The sequence below is a fragment of the Etheostoma spectabile genome, chromosome 3, assembly GCF_008692095.1.
Source record: "Etheostoma spectabile isolate EspeVRDwgs_2016 chromosome 3, UIUC_Espe_1.0, whole genome shotgun sequence".
Lineage (NCBI taxonomy): Eukaryota > Metazoa > Chordata > Actinopteri > Perciformes > Percidae > Etheostoma > Etheostoma spectabile.
Genome location: NC_045735.1, coordinates 21837252 through 21856635, shown reverse-complemented (window position 1 = coordinate 21856635; position 19384 = coordinate 21837252). Strand labels below are relative to the sequence as shown.

Genomic DNA, 19384 nt, shown 5'->3' with positions numbered 1-19384 from the left:
GATTCTTTTTTTTCTTCTCAGAAATGATACATGGATCAAAGTGGCCTCACATGAAAAGGAAAGTGTAACCCTTTTTGGAAGGATCCCTGTTTAGTCAGTCAGGGTGTATGATGCTAGAAGAAGGATCCATATGTGTATTACAGTCAGTACAGGGGGGTTGGGTATTATTTTAGGTCTTTCTTATTGGGGTTTTATAGATTGTGGGTGCACATTTTCTCTCTTCTTATTTTTTCTTTTCTTTTTTCTTCTTTTTTTTTTAACCCTTCTCCACCCTGCTGTTCCCATGCCAGGGCTTTGGTCGAAAGGTTTAGATGTCTGAGAATAAACTACTTTAATCTCGCTCTCACTCTCATCGTTACACACACACACACACACACACACACACACACACACACACACACACACACACACACACCACACACACACCCGCGCACCCAGCCGCCACACATCTGCCACTGCAGCCCGCATTCGAAGAGCAGTCCTCGCCTCAAACCTTTGGCTTTTTAATTAACTTCTTTTTTTTTTCTTTCTTCACTTGGCAACTAAAGTGCTCAAACTCTGTGATATATATACTATATATATATTTCATATATGGCTGATTCATGGCTGCCAACTTGGCTCCATGCAAACTGCTGTCTCTGCTCTGAAAAGGATCTATTTCTTTCAACTGTTTGACAAAAGCAAAAAGAGCTGAAGTGATGAATGTTTTGTAAAGTCCTTTATCCTTTTGGATCACTCACCAACTAGTTGCATGTATATTAAATTATTTGGTACCTACTACGGTCATTATTTCTCATCACTAATGTTTGTATACATGTACATAAGGCTAATAGGTTAGCGTAGGATTAGCTGTTGGATTCATATTCTCATGTAGTTTTTTTCTGGACTCCCCTACTGAATAGTTGGTGCCTTAGACGGGCTGAGCAATGCACAGAAACTTTGAAAAATGACAAGCATTAATAAAAAGGATATTGTTATCATTAAAAAGGAGGACTGACAGGTCCCTTAATACATCTTCCATCTTGATATTTAAAGTGAGCTGTTATCAAGACATCAGAATAGACGAGGTTAATTGTCATGCCTTATTCACTTTGAAAGGACACATGTAACAAGTTCGTTACTGAGACAATTGTATTAAGTAAAGTTTCACTGGGAATTTAGGCAAGCCAGATTCATTGAAAATATTGTCCTGTAAATATGCTGGCTGTTTTTTTTATTATTATTGAAAAAAAAATCTTATTTTTTTTTGTATGAGGTATATAATTTCTTACAGAGTATTAGTTTATCTGACATGTGTTGGAGGAGCTCCTTTCTCTTGATAACGTAGAGGGTGAGCCTGTTTTCACTGCATATTCCCTTTGTTCTCGAGAGTTTCTGACCAATTATTTTGTATGTTGTTTGAATGATTTATGGAATCCGAGATGAAAGTGCAGTAGATTGTATTTTCTTTGTTTGCATTAAAAGAACATCATTATTGCACTCACATGTGTCGTGGGATTCTGCTTTCAGAGGACAATTTTTGTTTGTTCTGAAACTTGCATCAGTTTTTTTTTTTTTTTTTTTTTTTTAGGTGAATACTGTGTTAAATTAATATTTTAGAATGGCCATATCTATTGAAAGCTTTGCAGATAGATGCAGGGGAGGACTAAATCACAAATGGCAATTTACAGTATATGTTTGTATTTATAGTATATACTGTATATAACAAGGTCGTAGTTTGTAGTGACAGATACTTGCAAAACATCGATGTTACAATTAAGATTGAAAGTGAATTCTTCACCTTGGAAAGACTAGTCGACAAAACTCCCTACGAGGTCCATTTAGTAGTGTAGCTGTTCTGGAGCTTTCGATCGTATCCCACAAACCTCTTCAGCAGATGGAGTTTTCCCAGTAGTCATTGATTTGTAGCTGTTTGAATGTCAGTGTATCTCGTTCAAAAAGTCAGATAAGCTATACTAAATGGACATTGAGATGAGATGGTTCTGTCTGCTGTTTTTAAAGGTCAAAAATGAACTTTCAGTCCCAACTTTTCAGCACCAACATCGACGAAAAGTCTTTAAAAAAAACGCTAAAAAAAGGAAAATTTGAACATCGACAAATGCCGTGAAAACTGCGCAAGCTAAAGATCTGATACAATGGGCAGCTCCAGAACGGCCAAAAAATGACTTTAACGCCAGGACAACAAAGGCAGCTACACGAGATCACACCATTAGTCCAATAAATACATAAATACAGCTTCCACTTACTAGATTTCTTCTGCGGTCTTCAGCTGCATCTCCTGAGTAGCATTTTGTTTTACTTACAATCCCTTACACAAAGGAATCTATTTTGTAATTCTCATGCTTTCATATATAATGTAGCACACACAGTATGTTGCTTTAGCTAAAGTTGGAAAAAAAAAAAAAAATTAGTTGGTGGTAAGTGTGGGGATTCGCTGTTTTTTTGCATCACCATGAACCTGGTAAAATGTGATGGCTACATTTAGACTAAATGTTTACTGAGATAATCTGAAAACAAAGACAGATTCATGATAAAAAACAATAGTTAATTGCAGGGTTTGAAAAATAAAAAAGATAAGGATAGATAGATACATAGATAGATAGATTGTAGGTAAGATGTTTCAGTCTTTTAGACCAGTGGCCATCAATCTTCTCTTCCACTCTCCACACCTGGGATAGTTACTAACTGACCCATTGCACACAGCTCTCCATCCTGTCTAACTCAGCACCCTCTTCATCACCGGTTCATAGAGGGAAACGAGAGAGGCTGCCGTTTCTTTGTCACACCTGCATGGGCCTGGAAGGCCGCTGACCACCCACAACTCCCTCCTGTCATCCATCAGTCCTCAGAGATTTAGATGTCTTCTTGAACATTGTCAACGTATCACACTGATATTATGCCCTCAAAGCATTTACAAAGGAATTTACAATGGCACTCCTAATCCAAGCCCTTCCACTCTAAGTGCCTGTGTTTAATCCCCAGTGTTAACCTGGCTTTGGAGGTGATAGGAACACTATCAGTGAGTGTTGTTTAGCAAAGTGACAATCGACCCCACAGGTCCAGATTAAGAGCTGAAGGAGAAACCAGATACTTAATCTCCTGTGGCATGTTGGGCAGAAATCTCCCTTCTTGGACTTCACTTTCATCACTTCAGCTGCCATGTCGCCCCGGCCCAAAAGCACTCACTTTATTATCATGGTGTTGCCTGACTGGGATGACCCCGGTCTAATCCATCACTGCTACCATCTGCATGTTTGTGCAGGCAGTGTGGGGTAAATAAGGCTGTGTTGGTGGGCTTGGGTTACGTCTCCTGTTTCCTTTCTTAAGTCTTTGTCAGATGGCTACAGGGGCATTTTTTCGCACTTAATGAATCCGTCAGCAAATGTGTTTAGTTTTGTTTCCTCATAAAACAGCAGTGCGTCCTTTCAACATTCTTTAGGACCCCACCCAAAGATGTTAAAGTCAAGAGGGGTTTCTGCATCAAGCTCTAACTTTTAGAAACTATTCTTGTAAAAATGTTCTTCTTCACTGCCAGTGTGAACAGTGTCGTGTTCCTTTGTCACCTTCCAGGATTTATTGATTCACACTGGAGAAATAAAAAAGAGAGGTAGCCACTTCTATTTTGTACTGCTACCCTCCTCCTCCTCCTCCTCCTCCTCCTCCTCCTTCTCCTTCTCCTCTCCAAAAACACTGATTGTTAGCTAATGAACACGAACGCAGCACCGGGGAGCTCACTTCAAAGGCCATAGCCGACTGAGCTGAACAGACAAATTGTTTGAGCTCATGGGTTTGGAAATAATGAAATGCTGCAGAGGGTGGGAGAGTGCGGAGCAGTTACAACAAAAATGTTGTCACATGGCCCGCGGCCTCGCTGGCCCTCTGCTCGGTGTGAAGTGTGTGAGGCTTCAGGGCAGCAGCCACCTGGCTGAGACAGTGGCGGCGAGTACCGGGGGGGAAAGATCAAAACTCTCCGGACGCGCTTGGAGTTGTCCCTTTATGAGAGAATAGTGAGATGTTGTTTTGTTTTCATTTTTCCTAAGATTATTATGTATTTTGAAGTATTTATTAATTATATATACAGTGGCTTGCATAGGTTTACACACCCATGCTAAAGTTGATTAAAAAGAAGAATAAAAAACATCTTTTGGAAATCCTAATGCCTTAATTCAAAAAAATTAGGAAAATACAACCTTTTAAGGGCACTTATTGTCTTTGTGAATGAATAATGTATTGTAAATAAATAAATATTCTTCCTTAAAATACAGGGGGCATAAGTATACACACCCCTATGTTAAATTCCCATAGAAGCAGGCACATTTTTATTTTTAAAGGTCAGTTAGTTAATGGATTCAGGATACGATGCATCCTGATAAAGTTCCCTTGTCCTTGGAAAGAACCCTTCACCATACATAGAGATTGACATGGGGAACTTTCCATAAGATCATCTCTCAATGCAAATCAAACCAGCAGCTAACTGAAATAAAAAATAACACCATGCCAATCTCTAGGTTTGGTAATGGGTATGTGATGATGTGGGGGGGGGGGGGGGGGGGGGGCTATTATAATTCCAAAGGCCAAGGGAACTTTATCAGGATGCATAGTATCCTGATCCATGAAATAACTGGCCTTTAATAATAAAAATCTGCCTGCTTCTATGGAAATTTAACATAGGGGTGTGTATACTAATGCCCCCTGTATTTTAAGGAAGAACATTTATTTATTTACAATACATTATTCATTCACAAAGACAACTGGTGTCCTTAAAAGGTTGGATTTTCCAAATTTTTTTGAATTAAGGCATTAAGATAAATTTCCAAAAGATGTTTTTTTATTTGTCTTTTTGATCAACTTTAGAATGGGTGTTTAAACTTATGCAAGCCACTGTACCTGCTAAGCACCAAACAAATGTAGTAGTTGCTAAAGAAACTTGATTTTGAAACTTGTTCTGCTGAGGAACTCCGTGTTACACCATCAGACAGCTACTTAAAAGATCATTGAGATTTTTAGTCAGCAGTTTTATTTTTAGATTATGGCATAAAGCAGAGCCAGTCTCAGGCTAATCTTTAGTTTTTCTTTCATTGTTTTTCAATACTTTATTTACTATATATATATATATATATATATATATATATATATATATATATATATATATATATATATATATATATATATATGAAATCCAAAGTCCAAGCAATTTAAATATAAACAAACTGTAAAATAAACCTTTCCATTCCTCTTTGTAGGATGGAGCTAAAAAAAGCCGGTGGCCTCTGCTCTGTCTGCAGACTACTGCCGTTCCACACTGCCTTTTGGGATTCACAAGCCACAATTGTAGGGTTTTCATTGCGACGTACTGATGTACAATGGGAGCATTTAAACAATGACAGAATATGCAAGCTGTCTCAACTGCTTCATGCTTCCTGTATGTTTATCTAATCACATGCAGACATACTTCAATCAAATGTTTCTGATAAAACATCTCACAACAGCCGAAGTGAGAAATAGCTCTTATCTGAATCATGACTGGTTCATAAACCCTCCTACACCTCCCACATCACCTTTGAGCGAGGAATTTGACTTGTTTGCAGATTGAATGCCGAGGGGTTGGGCACCGTAACAAAACCCTCTTTGTGAAGAGACTCCTCTGAGACCCGAGAGAAAAGACAATGAAGGTTTTCAGTGATGAGCCACATTGTTGCTCCAGATTGCACTGAGGCCCATTCACAGATCAGATCCTGTGTTCCCAGCTCGCTCTGCTGCCGTGGAAAGGCTTGCTGCTCCGAAGCGCTGCGTTTCTCTCTGCTGACTCAGAAAGTTTTCCAGAGACAGTTTAAAGAAAACAAGCGAGAGCAGCATATCTTATTGCACAATGTGAAATTAAACTGGAATGATGGAGTGGTTTTCTCTGTGGCCTAATAAATAAGGTGCAAGCATACAGATAGAGTAGTGAGGACGGTAAGAAAACATCCATAGGATCGTTCTTCCTTTTGGCAGACTGACCATCTCTGCCGCCCACTATTGTAACAGGCACCTTTAAAGACAAAACGCACACATGTTGGGAGTGCAAGGGGTAGACAGTTACATGATTTTACAAATGAGGCTCTGAGTTTTTCTTATGGATCAGGTACTAATTGGGCTCATGGCATGCCACAGGCTCTGATCAGAATGGGTGGGCAGCCATCTTCCTGGGCCGTGACAGGGAGACCCCCACATCCCCTAGCATTGTTCTGCAGTGCTGGAGCAGATATAATCTCCAGTGAATTTTAATCCCAGCAAAACAATGCAATGTTCCCTGGGAAATGTTCGTAGAGTGTATAAAAAGGAAACAACACACAATTGAATGAAACAGGCTATAAAGGAATGGACTGGACCTGCAAATTTATACATGCTGGAAAAATATGGGTGGCACCTGGAGGAAGTTAACATTGTGCATTTAACAAGATTTAGGGCACAAACATGGCCCAATCAACCACGCAAATGCAAGTACACGGACGCAAGTACGGAAACCCATGCAAGTACTAGAGCGCAAGTACGCAAACACAAATGCTTCGAGCTATGGCTTCAGGCAGAACTTTCGCCGTAGCATAGACAAGTTGCGTGATGTCTACATGTGCGTTGGTGTGTGCATCAAGCTGGCATGTGTGTGTGGGGGAATGGGTGATAGAGCAAGGGAGAAGTGAGAAATTACCAATTACCTTTGGGGTGAGTAGCGGCTCTAGAGTCATAGCAAGAGAAACAAAATGTCTCCCCTGTTCTTTCTGACCACGGTGAGACTAGATCTCCAGCAGGAAAAGTTAACCCTCTCCTTAATTTCATGTTGTTTATGGAGAAGGTGAACCAGGAAATGAGCCGGGGGAAATGTAACGCTACCAGGCCACAGCCGAGCGACTTGCGTCGCCACGACGCAGAAGCATAAAACAGCCTTGAGACCATCCATTCTAGCATTCTTAGTTTAGCATGTTAGCATTCTAACATATGAGCGCTAAACACATAGTACAGCTGAGGCGGATGGGAATGTCATTAGTTGGGCTAATATTTAATCATGACACATCATGGACAAATTTTAAATTTGACCTCAATTCGCTAAAGGAGGAATCAAGAGATATTACAATTCAGCCTCTGAGAACCATGAATACCATCACTAAATGTGATGACAATCTATCCAATAGTTTCCCAGACATTTCACCCTGAACCAAACACGCCAACCTGCTGGTGGCGCTACAGCAAAAGTCACAGGGTCGCATGAGTAATTTCAATCCATTGTCTAGGATCCGTGAATGTCTGTCGACACAATTTTCTGCCAATTATATCACTAAATGTTGAGATATCTCATTTGTTAAAATGTTGACCTGCTGGAGGAGCCTGAAGGAAAGTAATGGAACTACCAGTGTTGGAGATCCCCAAGGACCTTGAATATTGGAAGCAAATTTTCTTTTAATCCATCAAAAGTCTAGATATTTCACTCCGAACCACAGATGTCAACGTCATAATGGCACTAGAATGCAGGAAGAGTCAGGGGATCACTAAATTCATTAGGATTCATTCTCTATGTGACATGAATGTCAATACAAAATTTCATGGCAATCCATCCGACAGATATTTCCGTCTGGACCAAAGTGATGGAGCGACCGTCTGACCGACTGCTGTCTCCATTCCTGGAGCCACGCTTCTAAAAACGACTTCATATTGACATAAGAATGCCCCCATCTATCACTTTCAGGGACTTGTGTGTGTGTCTGCCTGCATGTCTTCTGTTCTCCATTGTTATTTTTAGTGTTAAAGCTCTGTTTCCTTCACCTGCTTGTGTCTGTCAGTCTGCGACAACCACAAGACCCAAGAAGCACCGTCTAATCTGGCCCACCAGACACCCAGCACTCCCCTCTGCATGCTTCCTGTGAACAGTTGGACACTGGGTCGTGTGGATGCAGTCTGACAGCCGGTCCAGCCGTCCACTCTCCGCTCTGCTACCACCAGCTGTGTGCGTTAGTGCACGTGACGGCGCTCGTCCTGTGACTGCTGCCTGCCCCGGTGTCAGAGCTCAGCAGCCAGCAGACCACCACCGGAGGCTGGTTGTTGTTAGTTCCAAGTCCTTGGAGCAAATGAGAGGCTGTAAAACCTCACCTCACATTAAGCCCTGCAAGCTCAGCTTCTTATGAATCAGTCAACGTTTAGATTTTATAACGTTTCATAAAGCTCATTTCCAGGTTCATAATTCTATTTTGAGGCTGTACCAGAATAGGTTTACATGGTTTCATATTTAAAAACACCATATTTTGTTGTACATACATTGCTGCAGATCCTGTTTTTATCTTGTGTGTTTAGGTGTCTGTTTTAGCTACAGAGTGAGAAATCTGAATTGTCTTACTTATCTCATTTCACTATACTATGTTTGTAGATTATGGTGAACTGTGTGTGTTGTAGCAGAGGTTTGCCATTGAGAATGAGCTAGCATGCTAGAGCTAGCATGTGCTACGGTTAGCCACCTCTTCTCGGCTAGTGACGTAGAAAGCCGTGCAGCTCACCCGGAGACTGAAGGCAGAGGACATTTAGTTTTTTCCAAGTTTGTATGCATGTGGACGCACCAGAGACACAATATAACACCCCAAATCCCAGAAAAAGTGTTTTTTTTATAACATGGGCACTTTAAACATCTGTTTAGCTGTAATTTGTGTTTGCTACCTTTGTTTTGCAGCCCTGGAGTCTTTTATCTAACAAGGAGACATCTTCTGACTGGGAGAAGGGAAGCCTGTCACACTCAGCTGTTCGGCTGGATGATGTATCAGCAGGACTCGGGCTTACAGTCAGGACATGTGCTTTTTTGTTACAACAACATCAGCACGGCCTTAGCATATCTGATTTATGGATCCGGATTACTGCAGAGGCAGGCAGAGAATTTACACATCTATAGCAGACAGCATTCTGATTACAGCCTTGTTAATGTCATAACTTATATTGTTATGTCAGCCAATTTATTTTAGAGATTTAAATTCTGTTAAAGTCTGTTCCCACGGCTGTTTTTTCTTTTGTAACACAGACTCCACTTAAATCTTTTGTGCATTTCATGGTTTGTTTTCTTCTAAAAAGCATTTAATAATTTTGTTTCCTTTCTCTTATTTACTGTGGTACGCTACATATAAGCATATTTCTCTTGCAACATGTTCCTAATAATAATACTTGTATTTTAGGAACAGTACTATGGAATGCTGCCAAGATAAATACATTTAAATTTACAATAACAAAGGTTTAAACAGTTAATGTCCACCTCGTCTTGGCTAGTGACGTAGAAAGCCGTGCAGATTTTAAACAGCTCACCCGGAGACTGAAGGCAGAGGACATCAAGAAACTGTATCTCACTCAAAACAGCATGGATAGTTTTTTTTCCAAGTTTGTATGCATGTGGAAGCCCCAGAGACACAAAATAACCCCCAAATCCCAGAAATTGTGATTTTTTTCATAATATGGGCACTTTAAAGCCTTTATAATTTCACTTTATCTTGTGTTAATCTAGGGCATTTACCTCATTGGTTAATATGTATGTTTATGTATATAACTGGTTGTCTTTAATGTTTTTTTTCCTCTTATATAAATTTTCTTTGTAACGAGTTGCATGATGACCCTGATGAAAGGCCACAAGCCAAACACATTAGTCTAAATATGAGGTAAGACTTCAAGTGTCGCTGGAGTTTTGACCTCTGTTGGACATATTCCTAAATAAATCTGTGCTTCATAAAGTTACCACAAACAAAGCACTAACTAATACGTACACAAGGCACAGAGAAGAACGGTGGGTAAAAAGGGATTCACAGTTTATTTTTGCAGCAGGGCCCGGTAGAGGGTTAATCTGGCCCCTGTAAACTTTGGCATTTTTAAACATATTGATTTGACTACATATTTCAATACAAATGTGGTTTGGGGTCATTAAGCAGTCATAAAACCCAAACTTACTTAACTGAACTAATACCCTTGCTAGATTACTGAGTGTATAATGGACTGGAAAACCAAAATCACCCATCATTTTCAAAGATCGGGACAGTAGAAGAAAGAACTGTAATCAGCGTTCCTTCTGTTTGTCTCCGACTTGTTTTCTCTTCCTACAATTGTTCCATGATTGACCACTTGACTTCCTAATTATCTATGCCCTCATCTACAACGGAGGCACTTTTGACTTAATTAAACACAGCCACGGTCATATACAGAAGCAAGGTTGACAAAAGCATATAGACAAAAGGAGGAAAGGAACTCTATTGTTCCCGCAGCAACACAGGCGTGTGTTGTGTGAGAGGCGAGGATGAGGTGAAGCCCAACTCATGTCAAATCGAATCCATTTATTTTAACAAGAAGAGGCGGGAGGCCCATTTAGGAGCTTTTAAAGTCGAACAGCGTGAAGTCTTAATTACTGAGACTTAACACTGGCCGGAGCTGCGATCACGCAGCGACGGTCAGGAGTTGGAAGCTGCTGCCCCCCCGCTGCTCCAGAGGAAGGATAGAAGACGGAAAACTGAAGATTGAAGACGTTTCCACTGTCTCCGCCAGCAGGAGGGAAAATAAAGGTTGATTGAATTTCATTTCATTTCTGGAATTGTTAGATAAAAGCCGTTTAGGCCTCATCCTGTTCTCCGCTTGGTGTCGGGTTGAGATGGATTTCCAACAAATGACACCTTTTTTTTCCCACCTTTTTTTATTCTTCCTGTCAGATTGAATCTTCATGCACACTCAGCTTTATTAGCGGTAATGATTCCAAATTACTCCCCGCTGACCAATCACTTGTAAATGCTTGCTGTTCAGATGCGTGGGGGGGGACCAGTTGTGGAGAGAAGCTCTGGTTCCATTAGTTGGATGGAGTGATGGTCTGAATGATGATAAGGATATACATGCTGACCTTTGACCTTTACCTCCTCCTGAGAGATCAGGCTTCCCATGTAGTCCATGAGCCAGGGGGGTTGATTGGTATCATCGGGGGGACAAATGCTGCAGCAAAATCCCTTTTTTCAAGGCTCTCACAAAGAAATAGTAAGGGTATATTATACATTTTCTGAATCATCAGAGTGCCTTGAGGATTGAAGTTGTTTTGAAAATGTGTGTTATATCTGGTTTAAAGAAGTCATGTGACCTCTGTGTTTGTCAGAGAGATTCAGTAACCAGCTTAAAGGAAAGCCTAAAAGGTCCCCTTTACAACGATACCAAGCACCATATTATAGAATATTGGCAATATTGCTACCATGAGCCTAAACCAGATATACACCAGATTTCAAAAACATTTTTTTGATTTCGCTACCACCCCTGCACTGCTATCATGATTTTTCTAGTACTAGAGGTGTATGCCTCGCCAAAAATCACTATGAGACTTTGTCCCCCGATGGCCCAAATTTGGGGCCCTGGCTCATGGACTAATTGTGTCTTCACTGCTTCAGCTTCCCTTCCCAAGGTGTGTTTTCATCCCCATGTTGTTGTGTGCAATTTGAATTAAAACATGAAAAGCACTTAAATGACATAAATCACATATTCATACACACTAATACATTGCTTATAATTACCCTTGTATCTCATACATAATAGTGCAACACATACTAAGGCATTACATAATTTTACTTTTGATTCTTTAGGTACATTTGGTATGCAATTTTTAATAGCTATTTTTACAATGTGGTATTATTGGAGCTTATACTTCCTTCACTGCTGGATATCAGCCATTTAAACAACATTCAACTAAAGGTTCCATTAATGTTGCTATTTTTCATGCCCCTTAGGTCCTGTTTTATTTTATTTTACGTGAATTAACTTCTCAATGCTACCTTTTTGACCAAGTCTCCATCTCTAGAGACATTCTGGTTAAATAAAAGGTTGAATAAATAATAGCTAAAAATTCCTGTGTTATTTGCTGGGGTGGCATTTTGTGTATTTCAGTGTGCCGAGGTGCTGCAATAGCAGCACTCGGCACAATGACTATTATTGCCCATACTTATTATTATTATTCCGCCTGTTTTTTGTCCCACTACTAGTCCCAAAGCGTTGCCAACACGCGCAACACATTACACCGAAATGTGGGTATTGATCGGGAATGGCGGGCTATGACTTTTCAACAAGATTTGCCGCGTGGTTTTACCGAAATCGGCAAAAATACGGCCAAAAATGTCCCATAGACATGAATGGGAAATGTTCGGGAAATGGTTCAACATCGCTCAAAACTCCCTCTCTTTGGGACCGTGCTGCATCGCCATACTTTAACGTAGAAACATGATTAAAAGTTTAAACCGAAGACAAGACTTTGGGCTTTATTGGGCTGAATGGGCGTTCAGATATCAAGCACGGTTTCTCCCAAATCCCAGTTTACGTATCGTCCCGTTTTCAGACCGGCTCAGATTTTCTAATGTGTGTGTATGTGGCGGAATGTTCAGAGCTAGAGTGGGGGACAGAGTGAGGGCCTGCGGTACGGATTTCTGGAAGTTTCCCGAACAAATTGCTCTCTCTCCTCCAGTTTTAAATCTTCAGACTTCATTATTGGTCAGAATGTAGGGAATCTTGTTCCGGTCGCAGACATGTAACTATGGAGTCTGTCGGACTTAAATTGTTGGCTGTGATCTACCAACTGTCGACAGAAACCATGAAAAAACCATGCATTGAGTCCGATTCAATGATTTTTTTTCCCCAAACAAATTGCTCTCTCTCCTCCAGTTTTAATTCTTTAGACATCATAGTTGGTGAGAATGTAGGGAATCTTGTGCCGATCGCAGACATGTAACTATGGAGTCTATCGGAGTAATACTTTTCGCGCTAGGCTCACCAACTGCAGATATAGACATTGAAAGAAAGACTCTGGCCCGTACTCTGAGAAAATCACCATAGCAACAGGTTCTGTTTCTGAGAGGACAGAGGGAGGGGCTGCAGGACGATGCTCTGAAACAAACAAATGTCTCTCTCTCCTCCAGTTTTAATTCTTCAGACATAAGTTTTGGTCGAAATGTAGGAAATCTTGTTCAGGTCGCAGACATGTAACTATGGAGTCTATCGGACTTAAATTGTTTGCTGTGATCTACCAACTGTCGCGAGAAATCATGAGAAAACCATGCATGGAGTCTGATTCAATGATTTTTTTCTCCCAAACAAATGTCTCTTTCTCCTCCAGTTTTACCTCTTTAGACATCATAGTTGGTCAACATGTAGAAAATCTTGTGCCGATCACAGACATGTAACTATGGAGTCTATCGGAGTAAAACTTTTCGCGCTAGGCTCACCAACTGCAGATCGACAACATTGGAAAAAAAATCTGGCTCCCTCTCTGACGAAATCACCATAGCAACAGGTTCTGATGTTGAGAGGACAGAGGGAGGGGCTGCAGGACGATGCTCTGAAACAAACAAACTGCTCTCTCTCCTCCAGTTTTAATTCTTCAGACATAATTTCTGGTCAAAATGTAGGAAATCTTGTTCTGGTCGCAGACATGTAACTATGGAGTCTATCAGACTTAAAGTTTTCACGCTAGGGAACCAACTGCCAATACAACACATTGAAAACGGCTCAGACACACACCCCTATCATGACCCTGTTCCCTGGCGGCCATGTTGACCAACTGACTCCTAACTGATGTTTCCATTGTGTGTGTGTGTGTGGATGGGCCCCAATAGCAGGCACACTGATAAAATTTCTGCGGAATTTTCTAGTTGTTATTACTCTTTATTATTAGAACAGTTTTATTAGAGAAGTTTTAGTGCAACCAAACTCAAAATCTCACCTGATTTGAACTGCTCATCATTCTGCACAGTCAGGGCTCTTTTCTTTCCTAATTGGCTGAATATCTGGGTGTCTCCTGTGGTGATATCAGAGCAAATGTCACGGTGCATTTCTTATTTTGGCTGAGGTGCATGTTTTTCCTTGTCTAACCCCTGGGCTGTGTTACCTTTTAGAGGTCAGGCAATGGGCCTTCGCAGCCGTGAGGATCACGGGTCTGGTAGCCGTGACGATACACTTTCATTTCAGCCAGCTAGTAATCCCGCAATGCAATAAAACTGTCTGGCCCCTGCGTCTGGCTCCAGTCAGACCAATTTTACTCACAAAAATGCCCAACCCCCAACCCCCCCCCCCCCCTCAGTATTATTAAGTGGAATGTAAATCTAAAAATAGAAATTTTGGGCTCTTTTTTTCTTCCAAGATCCGAGATGTCATTAAACAGCTATTGGTCAGGAGAGAGTCAGTAATTATATAGGGGGACAGAGTCTTATGTGTTATAATAAAGGAGTGTATCTCAACCAAACCAAGCCACCAGAGAGGACAGAAGTCCCTGCAGTCTGGTCTGGCTGGGTTTGCTTTGGCCGTGCAGTTGCAGCTGTGTGCAGAAAGTGTGTCTCTGGGTTTAGACATTATCTCACAGTTGGTTCTGGTCAACTTTTCAAAACAAACAAAGTGTCTTCTTTTGGACTTTCCTCAACTGTCTTCCTCGCTGTTTTGTAAATGGATAAGGGAATGGATTTGAGAAAGTCCTCGTGGAGAAGCCACTGTGTACGTGAATGCAAATTGGGATTTTAAAAGGTGCAACAACTAATTTTATTGGCCACTTGGGGGCAGCAGAAACAAGTTGTGAACACAACATTGATATATCAACATTTTTTTAAGTTGACATGACATTAGCAATTTAACTTATTGACATATACAGAACACACACAGCAGTTTTGGCGCAACATTGTCATTTATTTGGAGTTTCTGGCCACCTGATTAATCTAAGTCCAATATCTCTCACCAATATCAGTCTTTTTAGCTACTAAAGGAGAAGTCAAGGGACCATTCATGTCTTTACCGAATGTTATGTTAATCCATCTAATAGTTGAGATATTTCAGTCTGGACCAAACTTGTGGACTGACTGACCATGTCACAGTGTTAAAATCATAAATCTGTGTTTCCTCATTTTACAGAAGCTATACAAGAATATTATAACTTTTTATCCCTTAAAATAAAACGCAGATTGAATTCCTATTCTAATCTCCACAGCAGTGACCGACTGTCTCAGTGCTGCCATACAGTACAGAAAATGTGAAACCTATTGATGACTTTAGTTTCCGTAATACAGATCCATTTCATACACTGACTGTGGCCTGAGTCACTGAAACCCTGCCCTTAACCTAACCTCCTGTATCTCATATCCATGTGAGATTTCGAGCTCAAAGCGTTACTCTCATCCTGTCATAAACCATATCCTATTATAAGCAAGAACAGAGGGTCTTACAAGGTAAACTAAAGGTTGTGCTGCTCCACCCTGCTATGCCCTGCTACGCCCTGCTCCGTCCTGCTACACCCTGTGACGCCCTGCAGTGCCCGGCTACACCATAAACTACTACAACTACTATTTCTAGTTCCATTATTGCCACTGTTAATTACACCCCCAACCGGCCCCGTCAGACACGCCTACCAAGAGCCTGGGTCTGTCCGAGGTTTCTACCTAAAAGGAAGTTTTCCTTCACCACTGTTGCACTAAATGCTTGTTCTCTAGGGAAATTACTGGAATTGTTGGGTCCTTGTAAATTATAGAGTGGTCTAGACCTACTCTGTCTGTAAAGTGTCTTGAGATAACTCTTGTTATGATCTGACACTATAAATCAAATTTAGCTAAATTGAATTAATGTATCAGATCATGTCAAAAACTATAAGGTTTTAGTTGCTTTAATCATACTGCTACTTATTTCTGAATCGTTGCCGTTGTTTTGGATGACATCAGTTATTTCCCAAAAATTGCCTTTTATTTTTTATTTTTTTTTACTTTACTTTTCATTCTAATTGATTGCTAACTTTGTTTCATGAAATTGAGTTTGTCCCGACGTGCTGTAACCACGTTCAATGTTTCATGTTTCTGCAGAACAGGAACCTGCTGAAACGTTTTTAAACTGAGTCAGGCCCGTTTATATTGTAATGTAGCGTTACTTTTAACTTTCTTGTATAATAAATATGAATGAATGAATGAATGAGTTTGAAAAGTGAAAAAGAACCAAATCAACTACATTTTCCTAATTAAAACACTTTACATTTGTGGCAGGGTTAGCTCAGTTGGTAGAGCGGGCGCACATATATAGAGGTTTACTTCTCCATGCAGCGGCCGCAAGTTCAACTCCGACCTGCGGCCCGTTGCTGCATATCATTCCCCCTTTCATGTCTTCATCTGTCCTGTGGAAATAAAGGCCTAAAAATAATCTTTACATTTGAGTTTTGACAGTAAACACTGCACAAAAAAAACACAAATGTGTCCCTTACAACATGAAAATCGTGTATCAACCTAAGGATACACTATTAAATGGGACTTTATGCTTTAAAATAAAGTTATAGGGCAGAAGTTATTGCTCATCCTTAACTTTTGTCCATTAAAGGAATCAATTAGCTTCTGATCAGCATGTCCACATAGTGGGATTTATGGCCTCAGGCTGTTCAGGCTTTTAAAAAGTGGTTAAGAGGATATTGGACTGATGCTTGACAAATGCCTCTCACACCCACCGGGCGTCACCAGCAGCATAATCACTTAACATTAAGCAGCAAATGCTGAGTCAGTGTAGGTAAAAGGAAGGTCAGGCTGGGTGTTATTGGCAGAGGCAGAGAGAGCGGTCACTCAGGGACACTGAAGACACCTCCTGGCTAAAAAAAGGCTTATTTGAAATAGTGTCTATTGAAAACTCCTGGCATTAAAGATTTCTCTTAGAGGCTTAGAGGCTGAAAGTGTGGGAATGCCCCTTTAGATTCTGATGGCATTGTGTTGAAACTTGTGTTAACATGGGCAGACCTACAGTACAGGGTGCTGCAGGAATGCACTGGTTGAGTGGTCATTGCATACACAAGAGGCGCCACAGGGATTTCTGAGGGCCCCTGTCTTCTGTGTGTGTGTGTGTGTGTGTGTGTGTGTGTGTGTGTGTGTGTGTGTGTGTGTGGTGTGTGTGTGTGTGTGTGTGTGTGAGTGTGTGTGTGGTTAATAGGCTCAAACTCACCTCAGAAGACGATTTTATTATCATAAACAAGTGTTTCCCAACATAAATTGTGCATGTTTGATTTATAATTACTCTGGGATGTAGAGTAAAACTATAGTAGCATAAAATTAAAATAGTCACAGAAAGTATCTTACAATTGTTGAAAATTGAAAATGAACAGTACTTTACTAAACATAGTTTCCACCACTGTTTCTGGGTTGATGGTGCAATCCCTCAATCCTACTATCCATGTGTCAAAGTGTCCTTGAGCAAGATACTGATCCCCAATTTTCTCCCCATGTCTGGGAAAAAAACATGACTTCTTCATTCGTGTTTATTTGAATATTAGAACAAATTTCTATTAATTGCATATTTGTATTCTCTTCTCAATCATCAGTTGCGCCCATAGATGGCAGCCATGAGTTTTGTTAGGCTGGCATCCAAAACGTGTTGCACAAACTTTGCATCAAGTACTTTTTGCCTTTGCAATCTGTAACCGGAATCTGAGCGATGTGGAAAGACTTAGACTTAGACTTAGACTTAGACTTAGACTTAGACTTAGACTTCTCTTTATTGATCCTTTTGGGATGACTCCCGCAAGGAAATTGAAAATTCCAGCAGCAGTTTTAGCAAGAAAAAAGAAATTAAAAAATAGATTAAAAAAAAGACAGTATAAAGACAACAAAATAACAATAATGATAATAACAACAATAAGAACATTTGTCAAATAAAATAAACAAAAGACCATAAATTATTATTAAAGTGTCAGTGTTGAGTCCAGTATTGAAGTGATAAAGTGATAAAGTGACGAGGTGTGAATTTAAGTCCAGGTGTGCGTGTATGTATGTATGTATGTGTACTGTGTGTATGTATGTATGTGTACTGTGTATGCATGTATGTGTACTGTGTATGTATGTATGTATGTATGTATGTATTGTCCTCTGCCCTATTTCCTCCTCCCCCCTAGTGAGGAGTTGTAGAGTCTGATGGCATGAGGGACAAAGGAGTCCTTGAGTCTGTTGGTCCGGCACTTGGGAAGGAGCAGCCTTCCACTGAACCGGCTCCTCTGGGTGCTGATGACGGTGTGCAGGGGGTGGCTGGCATTTTCAGTAATAGCCAGCAGTTTGTCCAGTGTCTGGTACCAGCTATAAAACCAGATCTAAAAGTCAGAATAGAGACTTCACATCAACTAATGGAAACATAATAATCTCCATCACAGCAGTCTGGATGTGTGTGAGTGTCACCTCTCTCCTCTCCTGAACAGCCATTTGACAGGAAGATAAAAGTAGCAGCACTAAGAAGGAACATTTAGGCATGATTCAGGTCTATAAAACTGTATTGATTTGCTGCTCGCCTTCCTGCACAGACCCTGCCTGGCCGGTGCCAGAGTAATTTGTCCCCCAGGTCTAAGGTTGCATGTGAATTTTCTGTTGTGTCAGCTGAGATTAGTGCAGTGCATGCTTAAGAGGAGGTGAACTCTCATTATCCCACACTGCTTTAATTAAGAGCTCACTGTCAACGAAAGCAACATCTTTAACTCATTTATTACCTCCTGCAGTAGGCATCTCATAAACGGCAATATTTCATCTTCCACAGTAGAGTGTGTGTCACTTTGTCATAAAAACATCTGCAGCAGACATAGATATTCTGCTCATTTTCAGGTTCATAATTGTATTTAAAGGTTGTACTAGAATAGCTTTACATGGTTTCATTTTCTAAAAACACCATATTTTTGTTGTACTGATCATTGCTGCAGCTCCTCTTTTCACCCTGTGTGTTGAGCTCTCTGTTTTAGCTACAGAGTGAGGCATCTCACTTCTGTTCCATCTTTGTTGGGAGTAGCACATGCTCAATCACAACAACCTGAACCAGCTGCACAACCAAGACTGGAGCAAGACATTTCAGAGTGGTAAGTTATTTAAATGTGACAAAATTAGTCTTTCATATGTAAAGTTTTCATTCTGCATTGTCTCTTGGACATGGTGATACAACTATCTGAGCTCTTCGGCCCTCTGCTCTTACTAGCTTGGTTTGAGGGCGTGCCACGCTACCAGCTAGGTGAGCATTATAACGTGTGCTACAAAGTGACGCACATTCGTCTCTAAGTAAAGGTTGGACTACAACAGAGCTGTTTGGAAAAGTTGGTGAACAGTGGTTTCTGTTGGAGAGAATCTGTAACATGCTCGAAAAAGATATGTAACACCATAAAGAAAAGGGGAAAAGCCAAAAAGCATAATATTAGCACTTTACTACACATGGGTGTGTGTATTCATACGTCCGTATTGGATAATTCAACACCTTATGATTCACATCCAGCACCAACACAGGAACTACTGTGTCCTTTGTTTAGTCAGGCAGAAAGTAAGGATGTGGATGGGCGTGGAGCCCAACTTACTTTCATGCAGGAGGTCAGAAGTCGTGTCCCATCAGCTGCAATTAACATTTTCCC

The 19384-nt window shown here is 40.6% G+C and overlaps 1 long non-coding RNA gene across 1 annotated transcript; it reads right to left on the bottom strand.

The window, feature by feature from the left end:
* Window positions 1-55: 55 nt before the first annotated feature.
* Window positions 56-19100, bottom strand: LOC116671649 (uncharacterized). Its single transcript, XR_004327317.1, has 3 exons — window positions 19008-19100; window positions 11565-11567; window positions 56-70 (listed from the first exon to the last, which is right to left on the bottom strand). It is a non-coding gene; the product is annotated as an uncharacterized LOC116671649 (long non-coding RNA).
* Between the last annotated feature and the right edge of the window lie 284 nt (window positions 19101-19384).